The sequence below is a fragment of the Tamandua tetradactyla genome, chromosome 24 (assembly GCF_023851605.1).
Source record: "Tamandua tetradactyla isolate mTamTet1 chromosome 24, mTamTet1.pri, whole genome shotgun sequence".
Lineage (NCBI taxonomy): Eukaryota > Metazoa > Chordata > Mammalia > Pilosa > Myrmecophagidae > Tamandua > Tamandua tetradactyla.
This window is the reverse complement of record NC_135350.1, coordinates 42,991,184-43,005,741: the sequence shown is the minus strand read 5'-3', so window position 1 is coordinate 43,005,741 and position 14,558 is coordinate 42,991,184. Positions and strand designations below refer to the sequence as shown.

The window sequence follows — 14,558 nt, the reverse complement described above, 5'->3', positions numbered from 1 at the left end:
AGTATCAAAGGTTCTCACAATCCAGATACATTAAACTCTCGGGCCATTTGGGGAATGGGCTGTGCCCTCTTCACTGTGGGAGAGAGGAAAAGATGGGGATGACCATGGTGATACTGAAGCAGAGCCAACTTTCCACAACAGGCCCCTCTGGGGACTAGAAGGCACACCCCTCTTTTCCTCCCTGTTCTAGTTTGCTAGCTGCCAGAATGCACTATACCAGAAACGGGATGGCTTTTAAAAGGGGGAATTTAATGAGTTGCTAGTTTATAGTTCTAAAGCCGAGAAAATGTCCCAGTTAAAACAAGGCAACAGAAATGTTCAATCAAAGGCATCCAAGGAAAGATACCTTGGTTTAAGAAGGCCGATGAAGTTCAGGGTGCCTAATCAACAACAAAATCATAGACAAGAAAGGGACACCAACTTTCAAAATAATTTTAGCAAGATAATCATATGCCAAGATACCAGAAAAAATTACAGGACATACTAAGAAACAAGAAGATATGGCCAAGCCAGGTGATCAAATTAAAAAGTTGAAGGACATGCAGAATTTGGAACAATGAATCAAAAATTTCAAACAAATCTCATAAATAAATTCAATAAAAACATAAAGTATATTAAGAAAGCACTAAGAGAGCATAAAGAAGAATTTGAAAGAATACACAGAAAAATAACAGATCTATTGGAAATGAAAGACACTGAAGATGAAATTAAAAATACACTAGAGAAACACAACAGTATATTTGAAGAGCCAGACAAAACATTCAATGAGCTAGAAGACAGAGCAACTGAATTCTAACAGACAAAAGAACAATAGAGATCAAAATGGAAAAATTTAAACAGGATACCAGGGAAATGATTGACAGGCACATGGTGAACACGGTCAGGGTTCCTCTCCCATCTGGAAGGGCACATGGCCAACACGACATCATCTGCTAGGTTTTTTCTCCTGGCTTCCTGTTTCATGAAGCTCCCTGGGAGGCATTTTCCTTCTTCATCTCCAAAGGTCACTGGCTGGTGGACTCTGCTTCTTGTGGCTACGTCGTTCTGCTCTGCTCTCTCTGAATTGCTCATTCTCCAAAATGTTTCCTCTTCTATAGGGTTTTAGAAACTAATCAAGACCCACCCAAATGGGTGGAGACATGCCTCTACCTAATCCAGTTTAACAACCACTCTTGATTAAATCACATCTCCAGGGAGATTATCTAATTATAGTTTCAAACATACAATTCTGAATAGGGATTAGGAGAAATGGCTGCCTTTACAAAATGGGATTAGGATTAAAACATGCCTTTTCTAGGGTACATGCATCATTTCACTGCACACTCCCCTTCTCAGGCCATTCCTCATCTCTCCTAGTAATGGAACCCCAAGTATTCTGAGGCATCTCTGTACAGATTACCCTTCTGCCCAGTCATCACCTTCTCATTCTCAGCTAATGATGGTTCTATTCACACTCCCATGTTCCCCCTTAAGACCAGCTACACACCTTCCCAGAAATAAAAACAGAGCACCTGGGGGTTTGAAATAAGAAAAAGAATCTTTTCCTACTGTCTGGCTCAGTTCAAAAGTTGATTTGCATTAACAAGGAAACATCACTGGGAAGTACGAGAGGGACCATTAATCATTCATACTCTAGTGTAAATTACTGAAAACCAATTATTTTCTTCCCTTATATCTATCTGAAATTTCTCAGGGAAGTTTCTCATGGATGAGTTCTGAGTAGCTATTCTCAGTAAAGAAAATCTGTATGTAGAGACTGTGTGTTTTGTAGGGCCTGTAGACAATAAATGTAACAGAAATTCTGCTTGCTAGAACTATAGAAAGTTGAGGATAATATCAAACACATATAATGCTTTTATGGTATATTTTCTTGCACCATTTCCTTTCATCTTTGCACAACACTGAGAGGTACTATTATCACCTCCTCATTTTATACGTGATCAAAAGAAATTAAACTTCTTGCCTAGGAAGAAGGAGATCTCGACTTTGAAACCCAAGAAGAAAGTTCTCAAAGCTGGGTGTCCTTTCACTCTGAAAAAGTGTCTCTCACTTTGGGAAAGGCATTCCTGCTGGTGTGTCTTAAGGCATTTGCTACCAACATGTAACACAATTTAGAAATTTAGAAAATGGTAGAGGTACTGGCCATTTAAAAGACATAAGAAAATGAAAAAGGGTCAGATAAAAGACATAAGAAAATGAAAAAGGGTGGTTTCAAATGTAGGTACCTTGCCTCTTTTACTTTCCATTAGAGGTTTCAGAGTAAATATGGTATAGCTTCATGCCTTTCTGTCTTTTTGACCATTTTCACAGCTCTTTCAGCCCAGGTAAATTCTGTTTCAAAGTAATCCAGCATTGGCTTGGGTTGCTGTGCTGGTTTGAAAGGATGTATGTCCCCTAGAAAAGCCATGTTTTAATCTAAATCACATTTCATAAAGGCAGAATGATCCCTATTCAATACTGTATGTTTGAACTGTAATCAGATTATCTCCCTGGAGGTGTGATTTAATTAAGAGTGGTTGTTAAACTGGATTAGGTGACAACATGTCTCCACCCATTTGGGTGGGTCTTGATAAGTTTCTGGAGTCCTATAAAAGAGGAAACATTTTGGAGAATGAGCAATTCAGAGAGAGCAGAGAAGAACGATGTAGCCACAAGAAGCAGAGTCCACCAGCCAGTGACCTTTGGAGATGAAGAAGGAAAATGCCTCCCAGGGAGCTTCATGAAACAGGAAGCCAGGAGAAGAAGCTAGCAGATGACACCATGTTGACCATGTGCCCTTTCAGATGAGAGAGGAACCCTGACCATGTTCACCATGTGCCTTTCCAGATGAGAGAGAAACTCTGACTGTGTTCGCCACGTGCCCTTCCACTTGAGAGAGAAACCCTGAACTTCATCGGCCTTCTTAAACCAAGATATCTTTCCTTGGATGCCTTTGATTGGACATTTCTGTCACCTTGTTTTAACTGGGACATTTTCTCAGCCTTAGAACTGTAAACTAGCAACTTATTAAATTCCCCTTTCTAAAAGCCATTCTGTTTCTGGTATATTGCATTCCATCAGCTAGCAAACTAGAACAGTTGCTCTAACTTACTCCACTTTGATAAAATTGTAAAGTGAGTGAATGATAGGCTGCATACCAGAGGAAACATCACCCCAGGCTTGATCAGTCCACAATAGGAGGATGTCGGGTCTTTTCTGTGACCTTTTTTTACAAGACAGGTCCACCTTGAGTGCATCCAGGATAGTAACTCCACATCAAGTGCTGTAAAAGACAACCCTGAGAGCTAACAACTATTACAATCATATGAAGAAAACCAGAGCCTTATGAAGATCTTTCATAATATCCTTCCCATTTTGCCTGAGTCATACAACTAATAAATGGCAGAGAAAGTGTTTTCCCCCAAGCAGCCTGATCCCAGGGACTAGGTTCTTAACCATGCACTATCAGAAATCCATGTCACATGCCATTAATCAAGATTGCAAGTGTTTGTGGCTTATGTAACCTAAGACTCTGGAGGCACAGGGAAGTCTTCTGTTTGAAGTGAGAAAATAGAAATAATGCTATGGAACTGGGGCCAAAGAGTCAAAGTTAGAGGCAGATTTTGACTTAATATAACTTTCAACTTTCTAAGCACAGATATGTCTGCAATGATTGAGATACTTTTACTTTCAACTCTAAAAACTCAACTCAAAATAGCTTAATCATGTACTTAATCATGTTCTATGTACTTGGAAAGTGTATTAGTTAGGGTTCTCTAGAGAAACAAAATCAACAGGGAACACTTGGAAATATAAAATTTATAAAAGTATCTCACATGACCTCAGGAATGCAGAATCCAAAATCCACAGGGCAGGCTGTGAAACCAACGATTCCGATGGAGGGTTTGGACGAACTCCACAGGAGAGGCTCACCAGATGAAGCAGGAAGAGAGCCTGTCTCTTCTGAATCCTCCTTAAAAGGTTCCCAGTGATTAGATTGCGCATCACTCATTGCAGAAGACACTCCCCTTTGGCTGATTACAAATGGAATCAACTGTGGATGCAGCTGACATGATCATGATTTAATTCTATGAAATGTCCTCATTGCAACAAACAGGCCAGCACTTGCCCAAACAGACAAACAGGTACCAGCACTTGGCCAAGTTGACACATGAACCTGGCCATGACAGAAAGTGTGAGGGCGAATAGATCTGGCCAGACCCAAGAGTTACAATGATATCAGCAAAATGTCTCCTTTTCTCCTCTCAACTCTGTTTCCCCATCTCTTCACATTGTTCTGAGGCACACACTCTCCCCGGTGGGACAGAAATGTCACAGGAGTTCTAGGCTTTCCTCACAGTTGTCAGTGATGTGGGGAACCCAAAGATTTTAACTCTGTAGGCATAGGGTGGAGAAATCTGGGAGTACTTCACGGAAGAGGTGACATTTATGTGCATCTTAATAATGTATAGGAGTTCCCCAGGAAAGAAGGATGGTATGGTCTTTCCTACATTTAAAGGACTATTCAGTATAGCTGTAGCATAAAGGAGCATGCAGAACATCACAGAGAGCTGCAGACAGCTGCACAGGAGGGCAGGCCAATTTGCCAAAAAGTTAATTCACTGAAAGCCATCTGCCAAATGACCAAAGTGCAGAATGACCAATTAACTAAAAAAGAATCACTTCAGTAAACATTCAATCCATAATTTCCTAAATTTACCAATTTCTCCAAAAAAATAACATGTTTTACAATTTATACACCTTATAAATTGTATTGTTAGTTGCCTTGATTACCATCTTTCACTTTGTTTTCAAAGCAGCATTTTAAGAGATACTCAATTTATTAAGACTTAAGATTAGATGAGGGGTTTGGTTTCTCTATGACTATATCAAACATTCAGTAAAGTATATTTTAATCAGCAACCGAAATGTCATTGTTTCATATGGAATCTTTTCAGTTCCTTCTGATTTCTTTCAGCCTTTTCTCACTCTTTTGAACAATTTGGCACATCTTGCCGAACCTGAATAGAGATCCTTCTCTTTGGAGGAAAGTTTCACCTTTCTACTCAGATCCCATCGCTGTGACATTTTAGGCCTGTGCTGTGCAATTAGATAGCCACTGGCCAAATGTGGCTACTTAAATTTAAATTAAGTACAATTAAATTAAATTAAATTTTCCGTCCTCAGTCACACTAGCTACATTTCAGGAACTAAACAGCCATACCTGGTTAGTGACTATTGCATTGGACAGTACTAATAGAGATTCCATCATCCCAGAAAGTTCTATTGGACAGCATTGTTCTAGACCAGTCTAACGATTCCTGAGACCCCAGTTTTTCCTAGGATTTTGCCTTTCTTTCCTGCTCTATGCCCCACAGTGGTAACACGTTGGGTCCGCTCTTGACCCTGGTCTGGATTCCTTGGCTTCAGTTAGTATCTCAGGGCCCTACTTGCCCTAGAATGAAATTTAGAAAGCAACCACATGGCGATCATCATTTCAATAGCCTAGTGTAAGAATGAGCTGTTCTAATAATTTAAGGGCCCCTGTGAAAACTGTCTAGGGAATAACTTGCCTCAATTAAATCCAAATAAATGTTGTCCTGTTCAGTAATGTTTTCCTTCCTCAAACTCCACTGCCCTTTGTGGGGTGGGGAGTTGAGGGGGTGGGAAGAGACCCTCTTGTCAGCAAACCCCTTACTGAAAATATTAATTCCACTAAAAGCATCAAAAGAGTTTTTTATTCCCCTTAGAATTAAGAGGAAAAAAAAACTACAGCTGCATAGCAAAATGGAAGACTTGAATGAACATTTCAAGTCCTACCTGTCACAAGCCATTAGTTGAATTGCCTAAAGAAATCCCTTGACAAGTATAAGTGCTGTCTTTATGTTAGAGAGCGTCATAATGTTGCCCACCAGAAGAAATTTCTCCACAAAAGCTCCTTCTGTTTAATAAAGTGATTTGTTCCAGTAACAGTGATAATAAAATTGCTGAAATGAAACAGGATTGTTCAGTGAAAACCTGAATCCAATTTGCCAGGCTAGTATGATCACACTTTTATCTCTGTGTTTACTCATTTGTAGAATTGCTATCAGTCTTTTTATATGCAATTAATAGGATTAATGGTTTTCAGGACCAGAAGGCAAGAACAGGGAGCAGAATCTGTCCCACATGGAATGGCGGGAGTGCACTGGCCTCCTCAGGGACATGCAACTTGCTGGCTATGTGTACAGAATGATACATTGATTGCCTCTCCTTGTCTATTAAAATAGGATATCTTTTTCCAGTGAGAACTATGTTGAAAAAGCATATTTATGTTAATTTATGCCCCTGCCCTCTGTTACTTCCTTAGGCAGCTAAGGGCTCTGCCTCATGGCCAAGGAAGAGCAGGTAAAAATTTAGACTAACAGCAACAGATTTCAAAATTTGAATTTTTGGAGCAATCTATCATTCCCATCCAACTTCACGCCAATAAATTCTTATTACTAGAATTATTGGCTTTAATATCAGTATTTAAAATGTGAACAAACTATTAAATTCTTTGCCTGGAAATTTTTGAAAGCATAGGTATTCTTAAATTTAATTTATTTTCATAACAGCTTATATGTGCTTATAATTATTTTCTAATCATCCCTACCTTTGGGATCGTGCCATCAAAAGAGGTTTAGTATAACCATAAGGTACACAAAGGAAGATTTGCTAAATACGTATTTGTGTGTGAAGGGAGTATTTGATTTTGTTTTGTGGTTTGTTGGTTGGGTTTCTGGTGACTTTTTTTAACTGATCAGGAAACTAGTAAAAGTATAGCCAAAAAAATAAAAATAAAAAATGAAGTATAGCCAATAATGATATCTACTAATGTCTTTATATGTTATCCAGAGTATTTTAAGACCAGAACGTAATCATTTTTAGTTAACACTGGGTCCTTGCCTAAGTTCCTAGAAAACAGGCCATGAAGCAAAATTTAGTATTAATGTTTTATTGAAGGGTATAGTCCCAGGGAATCAAGAGTGAGGGGAATACATGAAGCTAAGCAGGAAAAGTACATACAAAAGTACGTTACCAAGCTGACTCAATATTACTGGTTTCTCAGTCCTGCTGGACATTTCCAGAGAAGCTGGAGGAAGCCACTGTGTTTTGGAACAATCTGTTAGAACAAAGGATAAGCAATTTGTCCGCTGACTCCTTTCTGTCTCCTGCTCTCACTGGTCAAAGTGCCCCACTGGAGTACTAAGCCTCCCACACTGTATCTGGCCCCTCAGAGCAACTACTAGGGAAGCCAAAACCCATATGGGTCTAGTTGTGTTAAAACCTACTACCTTATCGACTGCATTTCTCCAAAGGCTTGATGGAGACCATGCAGAAGCTTAAACCTCAACACATGGCAGACAGAAAAACCACAGGTTTTAAAAAATGAGGACCACTGTAAGGTGTAATGAGCTCATCGGGCTTTGAATCAAGGAAAATGGCCAAGGCCTGGGACAGATGGGGAGCAGCAGATCTAGGGTGAAACATAAGTTGGGTCTAGTATGATTGGCAAGCTTAATCTATTTGAAAGAACTGTTTTAACAATGAAAAGGAAACTTTATCCTAGGCCTTAATCAAATCCAAAAATCATCAAAGTATTTGTCACATCTTCCAACATGACAGCTCCTACTCAACCCTCTCCATTAAGTAAAATAGTTACGTAATTGTAGCTGGAGTTTGCCTGCTATTGTCTCAAATATATGATCCAGATAGTCAAGACACCCTCAGAAAATAACAACAGGAACGACTGAGTTATTCACCTATGACCGCATGACCTGGAACCTTGTAGAAACTTGAGAATTATTGGCTGGATGAATAAAGAGTAAATGGTCAGCCCATTAGCTCAAAGCATCTATCTGCCACTCCTGCTATACCCTGAGCTTACTGAATATGACCAAGGGACTATGCATGTAAATTCGCCTTAAAAAGAGTTTTCAAGAGTCTAATACAGGTAGCTCCAGTCCTAAATTTTAGTGGAGACAGAGTCAAATAGCTTCCATTTCCTATGGTGGACTGAATTGTGCACTCCGATTTGGACATGTTCCTGGTATTGGTCCCCATTCTGGTGAGCGTCAACCCATTGTAAATAAGATTTCCTCAAGACGTTATTTCAGTTAAGGTGTGGCCCCACTGAATCAGGTTAGGTTTTCATCTGAATTACTGAAGTCCTTCAAAGCAGAAGGAAAGTCAAATGGAGAAAAGCCAAGCTAAGCTGTCATGTGCATTGCCATGTGACAGAAAGCCAAGGACTAAGAACCCCCAGCAGCCAGCCCAGAAAGCCAGTTTTCAGGATGAAAGCATCACCTTGCTGCTGCCTTGATTTTGGACTTCACAAAACCATGAACCAATAAATTTCCATTGTTCAAACCCATCCATTTTATGGTATCTGTTTTAGCAATCGGGAAATGAATACACGTCATTAGTCCTTTGGCATGTTTGCTTCTCTAATTGCCACATCATGAATAGTAATTTTGGTATCAAAATATGAATAGGAGAACATTTTAAATATATTATTATATTTAGCATATTATCGTATTACTATAGAGCCACTACAGTATTATGCATCTGTCTTTCATTAACTACTGTACATTTTTAAAACTTTTTTGCTTTTAGGATATTCTCTGTATGTCTCCTCCAGTTGGTCTTTCATTGCAGCTATGTAGGACAGGCTGCAAGTTGGGAACTCCAATGAGATTCTGATGAATTCCCCAGGAGAAGCTGGCTGGCTGTTGTAGAGATAGAAATTCTTCTTTCTGATTGCAGAAATCATGAGTACTTCCTTTAAGGTCTTCAATTAACTGCAAGAAACTTTTCTCATTGTTGAAGGCAATCTCCTTTGTTGATTGTAGATGGAATGAGCCATAGACACAGACACCTGACTAATGACTTAAATCCGCAAACTATCCTCACAGAAATAAATACCCTCACAGGCCAGTGCTTGTTTGACCAAAGAACTGGACATCATAATCCAGCCAAGTTGACACATGAATTTAACCATCACAAATAAATATTCAAGTGAGTGAGGTAAAAAAAGACCAGGAGACAACACAACTAAATGCTTTGCTATCAGTGTGTGAACTGAATAATAGATGCTCAGTGTCTTCTTTTGCCAAGGATGCTATAGCAAATATCACAAATTGGTTGGATTAAACAACTTTATTGTCTCAAGGTTTTAGAGACTAGAAATCCAAAATCCAAGGTATAAGCAAGATAGGCCTTCTCCAAAATCTATAGCATTGTGGTAATGGCTTGCTGCCAATCAGTCTCTGCCTCTGCCACATGGTACTCTGTCTCTTTTGTCTTCTGCTATGGTATCTACTTCTGTGTCCAAATTTCCTTTGCTTATAAGGACCCAGTCATATAGGATTAAGGCCCTGCCTGATTCAATTTCACCTTATCCAAACAAAATCTTCTAAAATCCTATTTACAAATGAGTCCACCACCATAGGACCAGAGTTAGAACTTGAACATGTCTTTGTGGAGGACATGATTCAATCTACCACACTCAGGGATCAATCACTGACAGATTTTGAAAGAAGTGATGTGTTTGGTCACTGATCATCATGGGCATGTGCACCAATCATGATGGTCACCGATCATGATGTTATTTACATGGTGGTTTATCGACTGAAGACCTAACGAAGTTCATTTTTTATGTAATTACTCACAGTTAACATGTCATACCATGGTAACTTAAACGTAAACCATATTTGGGGGGCACTTATATTGCTTAACCAAACTGTGGTAACTGAAATCCATTCATATCAGAAACTTGCAGAGTGAGGACTGCCTGTATTTGATATCCATGCTTTCTGGAGTTCATAAGAGAACCTGGCTAACCAAAAGAAAATGAAAGGGATCTTTTATCATCTTGGCCAAGACATACCCAAAGAAACAAAAGGAAAAAACAAAAGGAAAAAAGGACATGGTTTCTTATACTTATAGGTATGTGTATGTAACTACTAGGGACTTTTTAGTTCAATGGTTAAGAGTATATAGTTTAGAATCTGATAGCACTGAATTCAAATGTCATTTATTCTCTCACAAAATCAATTTCCTTATATGTGAAACTCTATTCAAAGAATTGCTATGAGTTTTAAATGATATAATACATATAATAGTTTTACTACAGTGCCTGGCTCATGGTAGGACTTGTTAAATGATATTAATGGTAGTAGAAGTAGGTGATTATGGTAGTTATGGTGGTGTGGTACTAGGTATCCAAGAGAGCAATGAAATATATAATTTTCAGAAAGAATAAAACTGGAGTATAGATATGGAATCCCAAATCCTTCCAGAAGGTTATTACAGTCAATTTTATAATGAGTCTCCCAGAACATTTACTCCAAAAATCTAGAACTTTAAATAGGTTAGAAATGCCTCCAATTCTAGGGGAAAATGAGCAAATAAGCTTTGATGTCCATCCCTGCCAAGTCATGGTGCCAAAAAAGCATTTATGTATCTGTTGCGAGCTTCATCCAAAATCCATTTACGAGTTCTTGGTTTGCAAATCCATTTGCTCTAGGATGGGGATTTAAACAGTAAAACTGGCAGTATTTTAAGCTTGATAAATTGGAGATGCCAGCATATAATGCAACTGTAGGAAAGAGCTTGGTTTGTCCATTTCAAGAGGTTGCTGTGATGTGTCTTTCAACAAATTTGACTTTCATTAACCATCTCAATGACATGCATATTTGGGAAATTTGGAGGAACAATATGCTACTTAGAAAGCTTAATTTTACAGAGAGTAAATTAAATCAATTTGATCAATTAAAAATCTTTCTTCAATCAATTAAAAAGCCTTTGACCTTTTCAGCTGTGTTTCTTGAACTGCATTGTATGGAACATCAGGGTTCCTTGTGATAGTAATAGGTATTTCTTACAGAAAAAAAAAAACAGAGAGAGAGAAAGTTCACAGTCATGAATCTAGAGATTCACAGTATAAATTATCATTCTTAAGGCTTTGAAAATCTCTGCAGTTAAAAAGAAGACCTTTAGGGCAGAGCAATGCAATGGTGGCTCAGTGGCAGAATTCTTATCTGCCATGCCAAAGACCTGGGTTCAAATCCCAGAGCCTAGCCATGTCAAAAAAAAAAAAAAAAATGAATGCCCACAAAAGAAAGAAATAATGAAAAAAAATATTTAAAAAAGACCTTTAAATTCGATTAATCACATTCCCCAAATATATTTGATCCTAAAGCCCTTTTCTTTAAAATCATTGATTTCTTACAGAACAAAGTTTCATGAAGTACAGTTTTGAAAGCCTACACAAAAAATAAAAAAATAAAAAAATACAAACGAACTCCATTACATGATTTACAACTCAAGACATAGAAGATTTTATTTATTTATTTATTTATTTATTTATTTATTTATTTATACAGGCAGGCACAGGGAATTGAACCCAGGTCTCTGGCATGGCAGGCAAGAATTTCGCCTGCTGAGCCACTGTGGCCCGCCCAGACATAGAGGATATTTTAACAATATTTCGGAGCTGTATCCTTGAACACCTATCCATTTTGGAAACAAAGTTAAGGTGGTTTTCAGCAACAATTCACAAAATGATCAAAAAGTTCACCTAAAACGGCTTATTCCTAACACAAGTTCTTCCTTCACTCCATCACACGCTACTCCCCACACTATTGTCTTTAAGAACCACATCTTCAATGGGTCCTTTGTTCAATAATCATAACCAGTCCTCTAATTCAATTCAGAAGAATTTTTTAGTGCCAATGACGAAGTCTTAGTTCTGTGTTGAGAAGAATGTTACAGAAATACAAACTCTGGTACTTGGCCTCAAGAGCCTTATAATTTAGCAAGAGAAGAAAATCTAACATGTGAAACAAAATATTAGTCCAAGCTAACAACTCCAAGAATTTTCAAATAAGGGAAAATTAACATGGGTTGAAATAGCTAGAAAAGCCTTTGTAAAGGAGATGATTTGAGCAGATGAAGAAGACTTAGAAAAGCGTGGAAGGAAAAGGGAAAAGGTTTCAGACAAAGGAGGAAAAACATGACAAAAATACAGGAAGAAGTATTTGGGATGGGGAAGGTGTGGGAAAATAGGTATGCATAAGAAAGCAATAACATAGGCTTACGACAATGGGCTAGACACAGGGAAAGAGTCAAGCACCAGATTAAAAAGTTTCGTTAAGCAAGAGAGAGACATAGTCATTAGAACAGGGTCATAAATTTGAGCCTGCTTATAATATGATCAAATGAATGTTTTAGAAGATTTGACTTGCATCCATTTAAAGAAGTTGGAGGGAGAAAGAAAAATGAAAGGCCAAGATAGAAGTTATAATACTGGTGAAGTATTATATGTATTGAGGCCCTTGGCAGTTAGGAATAAAATAGGAATAAAGAAGAATAGAGGAATCCAAAATTTTGAAGGCTCAAGTGACAAAATTTTGGGGTAATAAAAGGGTGAGGTTACATTAAACTCCAAAGTTTCTAGTTTAGGACTATGGGTGATTCTAAAAATCAAGTTTTGGGGAAAGGAGAAGAGTATTTACTAGGTTAAACATGAAAAACATCTTTCCATGGTTTTCTAGATAATCGTCCATAATTTAATTCCAATCTACCCATCCACATTATTTTCCACTACCCAGTCATTAATTCAACAATGATGTTATAAGTGCCTATTATATGACAAGAAATATTCTAGGTACTAGAGAAACAAAGATGTGGAGTGTGCAGTTGAGGCAAAGGGTGGACATGAGTGATGGATATGTAAATAAATAATTATAAAACGTTAGATTTCTCAGCATATGCTTTAGTTTCAGACTGGGGGGAATAGATATTAATATTTACTGAGTTCCTACTATGCACCAGGTTTTTAGATTTATTGAACTTAACTTCTACATAAACAATAATAAGTACATAAGTTATTCCCAATTTTTCTTGATCAAAAGCACCACCCATTAGATTGCTACCATATGTGCCCCCGGAAGACACTAGCAATGTGAAAGAACCCAACTCCTGGTGAATATTTCTTCTTCTTTCGACACAGATTCCAGACACTCCTGGACTCAGGAAAGAGGTGCTTCGTTATGAGGAGAAGAACAAGACTTCTCAGGGTCTTCAAGGCCTTAAGATTCTACCAAGATCAACTGACCAAATTGCATGGATTTTAAGATGCATATATTTTAACACATTGAAGTTGAGATGCATCTTACAATCAAAGATGTGCCTGTTTTTCTAGTAACATAGGATCCATTTCATCCATCTAGGTGTCCCTGCTATCTGCATCTAAAGATAAAGCAATACCCTGCTTCCTGGGAAAAAAATTGATTTTATGCTGCCACATTTGTGATGGTTTCACATCATGGGGGTTACAATCTGTATCCAAATGAATTGTCTTCTTAATGATTAAAAAAAAAACTCTAAAATTGTATTGGGGGATTTAATCTCCAATCCATATTTTATTAGCATCTTTTATTTATTGAGTACAAGCAAGAAAATATCTGTTTAATGAAAAGAGAAAACATTCTGCAAATAGTAAACATTGCTTTTGAAAAATTATTAGAATTTTTGTGTCATCAGGGTTTTTTTCTTAGCTTTAAAATGTGTTTCTTTCCCAGAGTCTGCTCATAAAATTGGTACTAAAGTAGACCTCCATATTTAAATTTTATCTCAATATATAAAATAGAATTAAGAAATCGTGGCCCAAACCAATTTAACCTCAAAGTTTCAAAGTGAGAAATAAATTTACCAATTCTCCATTCGGAGCTGTGTCAGGCTACAATGAGCCTGGAAATGGAGGAGCAGCTCAATGAGTGTGCATTTTACTGTACAGGTAGCCAACTCAGCTTTTTAGGTTTTGTCGCACTGCCAGTGTTTTTGTTTGGCATGACTTCAAGGGCCTTATGTGTCCAACCCAAGGCAGCCCCCTTCAGGCTACATGAGCCAAGCTAACTGCATGCAAACCAGGCTGGGTCTTGGAAGCAGTTTACATGGGCATGTGGTCAGAGAAAGATGTTTATGTGTGTGAAAGTCTTAAAGGACTGAATAGAAAGATCAGAAGCAAGGTTAAGCAGAGTGGGGCTGGGAAGAATTCCACATGTCCTTAGAGGGCAGGCAGAGGATAAAAGAAGGTACAGTAGGGAGGCGAAAACAGAAGTGCATTCTTCACAGTCTGGCTGGCAAGCCCCGCAACAGTGCCATTCTTCAAACAAAACCTCCCTTGGCCTCAGATTCTCCACTGGACGTGCCAGCTCTATTGACTTACACAAAACCTTCAGGACTTTGATCAGCTACCAAAATGCAAACATTTTAAGCGATGCCCCAAAGAAATTGTTTAAAAAAACAGTTGATGTAAGGGTTTAAAACAGCCCATTAACAATCTCATGTAAAAATGTGTGCGTGTGTATATACATATGCCTCTCTCTATATATATATGCCTACCCATGCATGCTTCTATGCAAGAGAACATTTTTATACAGTCTATTAACAATGGCATGTACTTATTATACATATTCACTTCAAATCCAAATAAATTTCTTTATTTGCAAATGTGAGTCAAAAATATAAAAATTAAACTTCACTGAACCTCA

At 38.0% G+C, this 14,558-nt stretch overlaps 1 long non-coding RNA gene across 2 annotated transcripts in view; it reads right to left on the bottom strand.

Annotated features, from left to right (window-relative positions):
* The window catches only part of LOC143667946 (uncharacterized), a 123,145-nt gene that overhangs the window by 95,843 nt on the left and 12,744 nt on the right, over positions 1 to 14,558 (bottom strand). The window lies entirely within an intron of this gene.